This window comes from Macrobrachium rosenbergii, chromosome 26, assembly GCF_040412425.1.
Source record: "Macrobrachium rosenbergii isolate ZJJX-2024 chromosome 26, ASM4041242v1, whole genome shotgun sequence".
Lineage (NCBI taxonomy): Eukaryota > Metazoa > Arthropoda > Malacostraca > Decapoda > Palaemonidae > Macrobrachium > Macrobrachium rosenbergii.
Genome location: NC_089766.1, coordinates 27909732 through 27920643, shown reverse-complemented (window position 1 = coordinate 27920643; position 10912 = coordinate 27909732). Strand labels below are relative to the sequence as shown.

Sequence of the window (10912 nt, the reverse complement as noted above, 5' to 3'; positions counted from 1 at the left end):
AAGCATTATCTATAATGTCTCAATCTTACCCTTGAAAGCATTATCTATAATGTCTCAATCTTACCCTTGAAAGCATTATCTATAATGTCTCAATCTTACCTTTGAAAGCATTATCTATAATGTCTCAGTCTTACCCTTGAAAGCATTATCTATAATGTCTCAATCTCCCCGAACTGACTTCACTTTAAATTTGCTTTGAAACTGTTGTTCTAAGTTTGTCATTTAATGTCCTCTCTTGACTCCAGACATTATCTATAATGACCATATACGCTTGATGAAAGCAAGTTTCATTATAATGTTTTAATCTGGAATGGCTAATTAGCAGTTATATATTATCAGTAATTGGTCCAGTTGGTCTTAATGACTGAATTTTGAAAAGCTTTATGTTTGAACAGCGAATCTGAATGGCCGTCTTATAATGCTCAATCTTCCTCATTTTAGTGGAATGCCCTTGTTTTATCATATAAATTCCTGCATTTTGTAGATAGATCGCAAATGAGGCGGTTAGTTGCAGAGGAGAGGAGGGTATTCACCCCTTTCTCAATCTTAGCTTTAGAGCATTCTTTATAGCATTGTACTGTAGTATATTTATAGTCCTCCTCCTATGTATTTATAGTTAATGAAAAAAGCATTATTTATACCCTTTCAGTTCCCTGAACTGATGGGCAAAAATTTGGTTTTGAAACTGTTTTTCTAAGTTTTTAATTTGGGGTCCCCTCTGACTCCAGACCGCGTTATGACCATATCGCTGACAGTACAAGTCTTTGAGAGAATATTCCCAATGGAGTTTTAATCTCTGGAATGGCTCTCTCTCTCTCTCTCTCTCTCTATCTCTAATTCTCCTTGGTCTTAACCTGTATAATTGTCAACATAATTATGGCCAGCAAATCTGAAAACCAGTGCATTGATAACTCTTTTATAAAAGGCAAAATATTTTATTAAAATAGGCCTTTGTCAAGTGATAGAGCCAAGTAAGGTCTGTGAAGGGAAGAGGCGAAGACTCTTGTCTGTTCCGTGTTTGTGTTATACAGACAGAGGTGAATTCAGGTGGTTGCCCTCGTGAAGGAAAGAAGAAGAATGAAGAAGAAGAAGGAAGAAGAAATAATGACTTTTATCTCTGCAGCATTTTCCTTTGATTAAACCAGTTTGGGAAATTCCTCCAAAGTTGTTCTTGTAAGACAATAGTTTGTATTTTGGGATAAGCATCAGTTTCACTTGGCTCACTTTTTGTCTTTTAGGAACCTTTACTCCCTGCCTGCCTGCCGCCCACCAGTCCACCCACCAGTGAATGAATAGCACCAGTGTCAGTCTGCTGTGTGATGGGTGGCCCGAGAAGAAGGTCAAGGTCAAGGTCAAGGAAATAATGACTTTTAGTGTCTGGTGTGTTTTTGACTTTTATTAAACCATTATTTTTTTGGGGAGGGCTGTTCAGCTCCTCCAACAGTTGTTCTTGTAAGACAATAGTTTGTATTTTGGGATAAAGCATCAGTGCACTTGGCTCACTTTGCTAGGCCCAGGAACCTTTACTCCCTGCCTGCCTGCCGCCCACCAGTCCACCCACCAGTGAATGAATAGCACCAGTGTCAGTCTGCTGTGTGATGGGTGGCTCAAGAAAAGGTCAAGGTCAAGGTCAAGGAAATAATGACTTTTAGTGTCTGGTGTGTTTTTGACTTTTATTAAACCATTATTTTTTTTGGGAGGGCTGTTCAGCTCCTCCAACAGTTGTTCCTGTAAGACAATAGTTTGTATTTTGGGATAAAGCATCAGTGTCAACAGTCCTTCAGAGGAGACTCAAAGCACACACAGAAACATTATATCAGGAAATAATAATAATAATAATAATAATAATAATAATAATAATAATAATAATAATAATAATAATAATAATAATAATAATAATAATAATAAAAGGAGGCAAATGAAACACTGAAGTGAATCACAACATCTTTATTAGAGAAAGATTCTCAGAGTTGAAACCAGAGTGGAAAGTGATTCTTCGTCTGGAGGGGAGACACTCACAGGATGAGGCCGCACTCCCCCACCCTCACCCCTTTGATGTCTGGATCAGGATACTTCAGGATGGTGGTGCGGAGGATGTCGAGTCCTTCCTCCACCATCCCGAAGCAATATCCAAATCCAGATCTCCACCTGGGATGATCTCTGGTGACGATCCAGAACCCTGAAGCTCCTTCATATGAGATGGTTCCCCTCACTTCTCCCGCCTTATGTGGCGTCCATTTATAGATCCCACTCTTCCTCTCCCTTTCCTTCTCCCTCTCCCAATCCTCCCTCGATGACAACACTGCGCGAGTTGATGTGCCTCCTCCTCCTCCTCCTCCACCGAATCCAACATGTTCACCTTCCTTACCCTTCCAAATCACACTCTGAGACGTGAGAGTGGGCATAAGAGGGCCCCATCCCCCCCGCACACATGTACAGGAAGTTGAGACCCTGGAGGCCATTCTTAGTGACCCTGACGATGACCCTCCCCAGGGGGGTGGATCCATACGCCAGATCCAGGAACGCCCTTGGGGGGGAACAAGGAGGAGGAGGAGGAGAAGGAGACGGAGGAGGAATAGAAGGAGACCATTGCATCAAGGACTCGAGCTGTCAAGAAAAAGAAGGGGATATTTGTTAGAATAATAATAATAATAATAATAATAATAATAATAATAATAATAATAATAATAATAATAATAATAATAATAATAAATGAAGAAGAGCAAAGGAAGAAGAAGAAGAAGAAGAGGTGAATTAAAAAGCCAAATGACAAAGAAATAAATAAAAAAAAAGTCTGTTGTGGATGAAACCCCTGAGCAGGAAACTTCCACAATATTATTATCATTAGCTCTTTATTATCATCCTCCTCCTCCTCCTACACCGAAGGCTCATCAGTAGTGCAACTAAACCCTTACAAACACTGCACCACTCAACTCTATCTGTCTTGAGTTCATTTTTCTTCTTCTTCTTCTTCTTCTTCTTCTTCTTCTTCTTCTTCTTCTTCTTTCTTCTTCTTCTTCTTTTCACAAAGCCTGTCATCCTCCTCCATTCTCTCCACATGACTGAACCATCTCAAACACAGTGATCCATCCATACTACACAGAGACAATTCAGCTCTACAGCTTCCTCTTTTCTCTTTCATTCATATTCAGTAATAACACTTACTTCCATAAAGGAGAGTTGGCTCAACAGTACCTTAATACTATCCCATTTCAGCTTCCACATAGAGAGTATAATAAGCTTCCTCCCTATCTTTTGCACACATCCTCCTTCCTTCTTCCTTCCTTTATTCCTTCCTTCCTTGCTTCCTTCCTTCTTCCTTCCTTGCTTCCTTGCTCCACCTATTCTGAGACTCACCTGCTTCCTCATCCTGCCAACATCCAGTATATCTACTCCAAAATACCTAAGCAGATCACCCATTCTCCCAAGATCCATCTACTCTCAACTTTCAAACACTTTCAGATTCTCTCACCAGTTCCTGCAGTTTCTCTTCACTGTCCCTCATCATCAGTACTGCATCATCTGTAGACATGAGTTACTCCTCAGTCTATTCAAGAATCATTTTCTTGTCTGCAGTTGTGCACCAGCATCTCTCTCTCTCTCTCTCTCTCTCTCTCTCTCTCTCTCTCTCTCTCTCTCTCTCTCTCTCTCTCTCTAAACAAATCAGCTGTTGTTATTCCTCCCTTACCCTCTGCACCACATAATCATCCATGCACATCAGTGAACTTGGACAATGATTCCTAAAGGATTGTGAGAGACAGAAAGGAATCCTACTCATATCCTCACAGGAATAAGCTTACCTCTATGACAAAGCATCTTGGTGGGAGAACGCCTTCCTGAAGATGAGTGAAAGAGATTTGGTTGTTGGACTCAATCTTGACTGGAGCCACACTCAGAGTCCCTTCATACTTCGCCACAGCAAAGATCCCTCTCTGGGCATCCCCTCTCATGCGACCATGAAGAATTCGGAGGTCAGTCACCTGAGGAAAGGTTTCTTGATTGAAAATCTCATAACCAGTTGAGGTTAGGAGGTATTTTGTTTAGCTGAAAAGATATTTCACTTTGATTTAAAGTTAATTATCTGAAAGAGCGTGCATTTTGTTAATTCAGATTTTTAAAAATAGAAACCACATATTTTTGAAAAACCAAAGTCATGTTTGTTTTCAAATACAAAGCCATTGATGTAAGGTAACCTATTCTAAATTATGTATCAGCATGACCTCCAGACACACCGCAGAAGAAGATAAGTCCCCCTTTCCCCCATCTGATGATGAACCAGGGCCCTGAGCACCCCAGGGATGAAAACTGTCCTTGTGTGTGTTTCTGCAACCAATAATGGGATGAAGGGAAGCTGTGTGTGTCCTGACCATGAATCTTGGGGCACAGGAGGAGCCAATGCTCTGCCAGTTCTCTGAATGGGTCACAGAACTTGAGAGGGTTTGAAGTTCACTTACTCAAAGGGCTGAAGCACCTCACTTGTCCAGGTTTCTGCCAAATCAGGAATCACACTTGAATAAGAGGAAGGAAATAGCTGATGAATCACTCCCCAACACCATAGAGTGGAACAGTAAGCAGAATGATAAATTTATGGAATGGAATAGTGAATATTTAAGGTGGGAATGAGCAAAGAAAACACAAGATCTCTGAAGGAGATTGCAGAAGTGTTGGGGACAACACACACACACACAGAATGGCCAGTTTCCCCACCAGGGGCACCCAGAGATCCAGACGCATCTTCAGACAAGTGGAAAGGGAACTCTTCTTCTTCTTCTTCTTCTTCTTCTTCTTCTTCTTCTTCTTCTTCTTCTTCTTCTTCTTCTTCTTCTTATGTGGAGTGACTGGAAATTGCACTGACTCTTAGGACAGGCTTTTTTGAAATGATGGGTTGTTTGAAACAAGTTAGACTTTATCATCTCATTCAGTTACATTTATCTTGAGTCTGTTGAGTAGATGTTTCTCAGGACAATTTTTTTCAGCTTTCTGATTTTCTGTGGAAGAAAAGACTCCTTGAACTTACCGTAATCTTCACAACAGAGTCTCTCTCTTCTGGTTCTTTAGTTCTTCTTCCCAGATCCTTCCTCAATGGCACTTCTTCCAATTTTCCAGAATGTCTTTCATCTTGAGAATGTCCTGGAAGACAAATCCAAGAAGACAATTATGAAGAGTATCTTGGGAATTAGGACAAAGAGATTACAGAGATTATCTGATTAATATAAGACTGGAAAATGGCTGAAATCATAAATCAAACAAAGAGAAAGATCCCTTAAATGGAAAAGTTTTTAAATAAAAAAAGAAGTGTTTTACAAATTCATTTTATTCAGACCTCACTGATGGATAATTATATTCTGAAGATGTCTAATCACAAGGATGAGTTATAAGAGCAATAGAAAGAAAATATCCCTTTCAAGAGTAGTGTTTAAGTAGGAACCAGGAGAGAGAGAGGAGAGAGAACTCACCTTTTGTATCGTGTCATTCTCCCTTTTGTCCTCCTGAAGAAGTTGTCAATTTGGTTGTCTTCTTCAACAGCATGAAGAATCTTTCCTGCTTCATCCATGGTAGCTCCAGCTGAAATAAAGTCTGTTGCTGCTTTCAGCTGAGCAGCAGACTCTTAAATTTTGTTTTATTCTTCTGCAAATTTTCCAGCTTGTTCATCAGCAGTTTGATGTTTTGATCAATGATGCCCAAAAGCTTCTTTTCATTTGAACAGTGTCTTGCACTTCCTTTGTTGCTTCAACTGCCTTTTTCATCTTGCTGTAGCTTCTCAATGAGGTCTCTTAGCCTCAGCCTCTGTTGCCTGGCAAAGAGCGATGCCTCTTTTGGATGACATTCTCCCTGAAATCCTTTGTAAATTCCAGAATGGATTTCTTTGGTCTCAGAATGGATTTAAGGATCTTGATGCTCCAAGCCTGGATGAAAGTTGCTTTGCAGCATCAAGGAGGCCTCTGTTAATCATGAGGTCTTCAGCTGAATTGGCTGTGAATTTATCCCTTTCTGCAGAGGGGCATTCTTTTTTTTTGGGTCGAGATGAGCCCATCAATGCAATGGCCACAGAACTCGTGGGAACAAGGGAGGATCCTCGGGCAGTGATCTTCACTGAACACATTATAGCAAATCTTACACTCCAGGGGGGATTGGATGCCTGAAAAGGACACAGAAAACAGAAATCAGTGACCCTTCCAGATGCATGAGTGATCTTCCACAAGATTATCTTCCTTGCTAAAAAAGATGATTGCTATCAGTCACTCAAAGGTCTGACCCATAGGATCTGAAACTGCTTACCTAAACAGTGTTATCTAAAGTGCAGCATTTTCAGTGGTGAAGACAATGACAAAAGAATAAAGTCGAAATCTTTAGGAATCCCAACAGTTCACTGAATACTAATTTTCTTTTTTCAGAAGACTTCACTCATTTGCTCTTCAGACTAATCACATTTTTAATTGCCAAATCTGCCTCTTTATTCCTTTTTATTTCTGATGTGATTTTGAGGAGTAAGACTTCCATTTCTGACAAAAAGTCTGATTAATCCATGACATTACAACACCTTTACATCGAACTATCACAAGCGACCACAGTGGGAAACCATTGTGAAACACAGGGACACACAGTAACCTAACCTAACAACCTAACCTAGGATGCCATTTCCCAGCTGAAGAGGGTTGGGGGTTTTACAGCTACTGAACTGCCACCCAACCTAACCCTACAGAAATGGTTCCCATTTGGGTCCTTCATCACTGATGGAAACGAGTGGGTCGGAAGTGAAGGTCAAATTCGTCAAAATCACATCAGAACTACAAAAGAAACCCCATATTTTGCTTTCAAAAAGATGACTTAACTGCCTCCATGACAAGAAATATTATTTTCCCAGTATCTAAAATACTGATGTCCTTAAACCAGCTCTCACACTTTTGCAACTGATGCAGGATGGTATTTTGGGCTTCAGGAATTGGTGGTGATTTTGCTATCAAAGAGAAAGGTCTTGGTTTGTCTGCAATACTCAGCTGACTGAATTTCTTAGTCAGATGAATTCAATACTTGTGTTCAGTCATAATTATACTATTTCTTCTTCATCTCAGTGATTAAATTAATATATTGTCCTTATCTGTCCCTTCTGAGATAAAAGCCCCCATACATCAATGCTTCCTTTGTGTTCCTTCCCTTCCTCTGTGTTCTCTTCACTGGCAGGATTCGAATCAAGGGGAAATCTTCTACTGTGACCAAGTGCTTATCTGTCTTCTAGATCTCTTCCTGCCCTACTCTCTTTTTCCTACAGGTACTGTTTCAGTCAGTGTTCCTTTGAAGTGAAGAAGACACACCACCTCCTTCCATGGAGCATCAAAACACCTACCAGTCCACCACCCCACACATCCCAAACTTATTCCTCTGTTTTCCCTGATATGTTTTCGTCATCTTTCTTCACACAAGAGAAGGTGGACTCTCTCTCTCTCTCTCTCTCTCTCTCTCTCTCTCTCTCTCTCTCTCTCTCTCTCTCTAGCTTTGTGCCAGCACAGACTTTTGTGGTAAGAATCACACTACAATACCACAGCATTCTTCTTGGACCTTTCCCTTCTCCAGACATACCTTATACATCATGGTCAGCTACCAAATTACTCTTTCACCACTCTGACACACCATCTCATTTGTAATCCCATGAACTGCTGGTGCCTTTCCATTCCTCAGCCTCTTGATTTCCCTCCTTACATCCTCAACAGCCACTTCCACAAGCATTCTCCAAATGACCTCAACCCCTCACACTCTTGTCTCATTGACCTCTGCCCCTCTTCTGTCTCCCTCAATCAAGAGAGCTTCAGAATGATCACTCCATCAGCCCAGGACTTCTTTCACTTCAGACAGCATTTGTCCCTTGTCTCTTTTGTGATGACTCCATTTGCTCTCTCACCTTTCTCTCTGCACTGACTTCCTTGTTGAGACACTTCTTCTTGTTCTCCCCAAAGTCCTCCTTCACCTTCTCTCCCTCTTTTATCACATTCTTTCTTTCTCTCTCTCACATTCTTCTTGGCCACCTGATCCATCCTCCTGCATTCCTGTACATGATCTTTCATTCTCTCTTGCTTCTTTCTTCTTCCCTAAACTTCCCACTTCCTCATCCCATCAGTGAGTGGTTTCATTCCCTCTTCCTATTCTCTTGAAACCACAGGGACTTCCTACTGACCCTGTGACCCCACCCTGAGACTTTCCACACCCGTCATGACACGTACGCCTATTGGACTTGTTTCTTCTCAGCCACTTGAGACCTTGTCCCTTCTCTCCTCATCACTGGGGATTCCACACCATCTGGTGTGCACCTCGACCAGGTCACGTGACTTCTCTGATAAGGACCTTTGCTCCTGCCTCTTCTGTGTGTGTGTGTGTGTGTGTGTGTGTGTGTGTGTGAGGTCAATGCATACTCTCTCTCTCTCTCTCTCTCTCTCTCTCTCTCTCTCTCTCTGGGACTCAACTGGAGGTCATCTGGTGAACCATGACATTGACCTTTCTTTCTCAAACTGTCAAGAAGAGGACAATGAGTGAAAGCAAACTTTCTGTCATGCACCAGACTCTCGGGGGGACAACAAGCACCTTCTCCCTTAACTTTCTCTTTTAGAAAGCTCGAGGAGGAGTGTTGTGATAAGCGATAAGGTCGGGTATTGCGACAACGCCTCTTCGTGATTTGTTACGATGAGGGAATAGGAGGGTTTGACAGGTCTGTCTGTCTCTCTATCTGTCTCTGTCTCAGTGGACGGTCATGAACAAATCCTTCCCTTCCGTCAGCCATAAGAAGAAAAACACTCCCAGTTGAAGGAAGAAGAAGAGACAAATAACAGGACAGATGATGAGGCCTTGCCAGTGAGACTCCTTATCTCCAACACCCCTCCCCTCTCTCTCTCTCCCTGATAAGGTCTGTGTGGGGCGTCAAAGCAACTTGTGCTCCTCCCAAGTGAGTCACTGAGAGAGAGAGAGAGAGAGAGAGAGAGAGAGAGAGAGAGAGAGAGAGAGAGAGAGAGGAGAGAGAGAGAGAGAGGCCTATTTCCCTTCAGCCAGGAAGCACCACCAATGACCTCATCAGTTCCTCCTCTCGTGAGGTCCCACAGGAACCGTCTATTGTCGTGTCCAGTCCTTCCATTTGTTCAATCATTCTCATGATGGCTGCACTCTTCCTCCTGTCTGTCTGTCTGTCTTGAGTGTCACTGTATGCACACACATATAAAGAACTGACTCACACACACACACACACACACACACTCATACTTCCACACTCAAGTAGCTGAAACAAGCTTGATGGTCAAATCCGTAGTATTGAAGCTCATTTCAAAACCAGTCATTCTCATTGATATTAATAATAACAAAACGAATAAGAATGATAATATAGATACTACGCTGCATATTTATATATATATATAGTAAATGGATAAAAAGATAGACGGATAGATAGATAGATAGATAGACAGATACCTAAAAGCATGCAGACATGCATATCTGTGTTCATAAGAGGCACACTTATCATGAAAGTATTTCCTCACCCAGTGACACCTCCTCTTATCAGACTTGTCCTTATCAGCTACATGGTTATGATTGTTTGTTAAAAGACTGCATTTTGGTACATGATGCATTTTGGGTGGATCCCTTCAACTGAATGTTATGCATGTAAAATGCAGCTGAGTGGAGGCCAGGGAATGTGTGGGATGACTGAAAACATTCGAGTGCTGGCTGATGAGACTTTGTGACTCACCAGAGGTCCAGATGGACCCTTAAAAGAAGCAGGTGATGAGAAGAGTGTTTGTGAGTGATGAGAAGATGATTCAGAATCTCTTACCATTGTGACTGCTGAGTCTCACTCTGAGGGACTAAGAGTCCACTGGAAGGAAGGAAGAAGATTCCTCAGGGGTCTTCTCACGAAGGGCACCACTGGAAGCAGCGGACGACAACCAATGTATCACTTACAAGGGAACTGATCGCCTGTTGAGGGAACCCAGCTTTATATCCGTGGCCTTATCACTGGGGCCTTATGCAGATCATGGGAATGTGATCATACATTTTGTCGCGCCTCAGCCAGGCAACGTGACTCTGATAAGGCCCTTCGCTGCTGCTTCTTCCTCTTTCAAGCAACTTGACAGAAGAAGAGATGGAAGTTGTTCTTGTTACTGTGAATCACTCTTGCCTTCATCTGGAGACTCATCAGATGGACTCCACAAGGAGGAGAGACAATGAGTCAGAACAGAAAACATTTTGTCAACAGAATTCCTGCTGTGCTGCTTCATTGCTTCATGAAGTGCAGTTGTCATTATCATCGTCACTTTCTCCTCCCACCACCATCCAAGTATCTCAACAAATCATCCATTCTCCCATCATCCATTCATTCTCAAGTTACTCTTCTTGCAGACGCTTTCAGAACCTTTCACCAGTTCCTTCAGTCTCTCTTCACCATCCCTGTTCAGTACCATATCATCTGTCAACACCAGTCACTCTGTCCATAAAGATATCAATCAGCCAATGAGACATAAAACACTCTTGTGTTAGCCTAGATTTCACAGTAAACTAGTCACTCTCCCTTGCTACCAATTCAAAAACACACTTTGCTTCCATCAAAAGAATCTTATATACATATAGAGTCTTGGGACCCCAGATCACATCCCAAGGCCCATCTGCAGGTGACAGCAGCAGGAGCTATCGTGAGCTAAGAGCTGTAGTATTGGTCAAGTGGTTCCTCTGAAAACGTGTGAATGTAACAGGAAGGAGAGAGAAGGATATGGTTCACTTGGTGTATCTCTTTCTCTTATTCATGATAATGATGATGCTCATTTATTTATTTCCCTTTGATGCTTCTTGTTGTGCACAGAATGATGATATTCTCAAGACCTCAGTCTGTCAGGGAGTGGCAAATTTTATCAGGAATGTTGTCAACGCTCACAGCTTTTTT

The 10912-nt window shown here is 41.9% G+C and overlaps 1 long non-coding RNA gene across 1 annotated transcript; it reads right to left on the bottom strand.

Moving 5' to 3' along the window:
• Nucleotides 1-1932: 1932 nt before the first annotated feature.
• LOC136853118 (uncharacterized) lies at nt 1933-9948 on the bottom strand. Its single transcript, XR_010857360.1, has 5 exons — nt 9809-9948; nt 5457-6139; nt 5018-5130; nt 3801-3980; nt 1933-2607 (listed from the first exon to the last, which is right to left on the bottom strand). It is a non-coding gene; the product is annotated as an uncharacterized lncRNA (long non-coding RNA).
• Between the last annotated feature and the right edge of the window lie 964 nt (nt 9949-10912).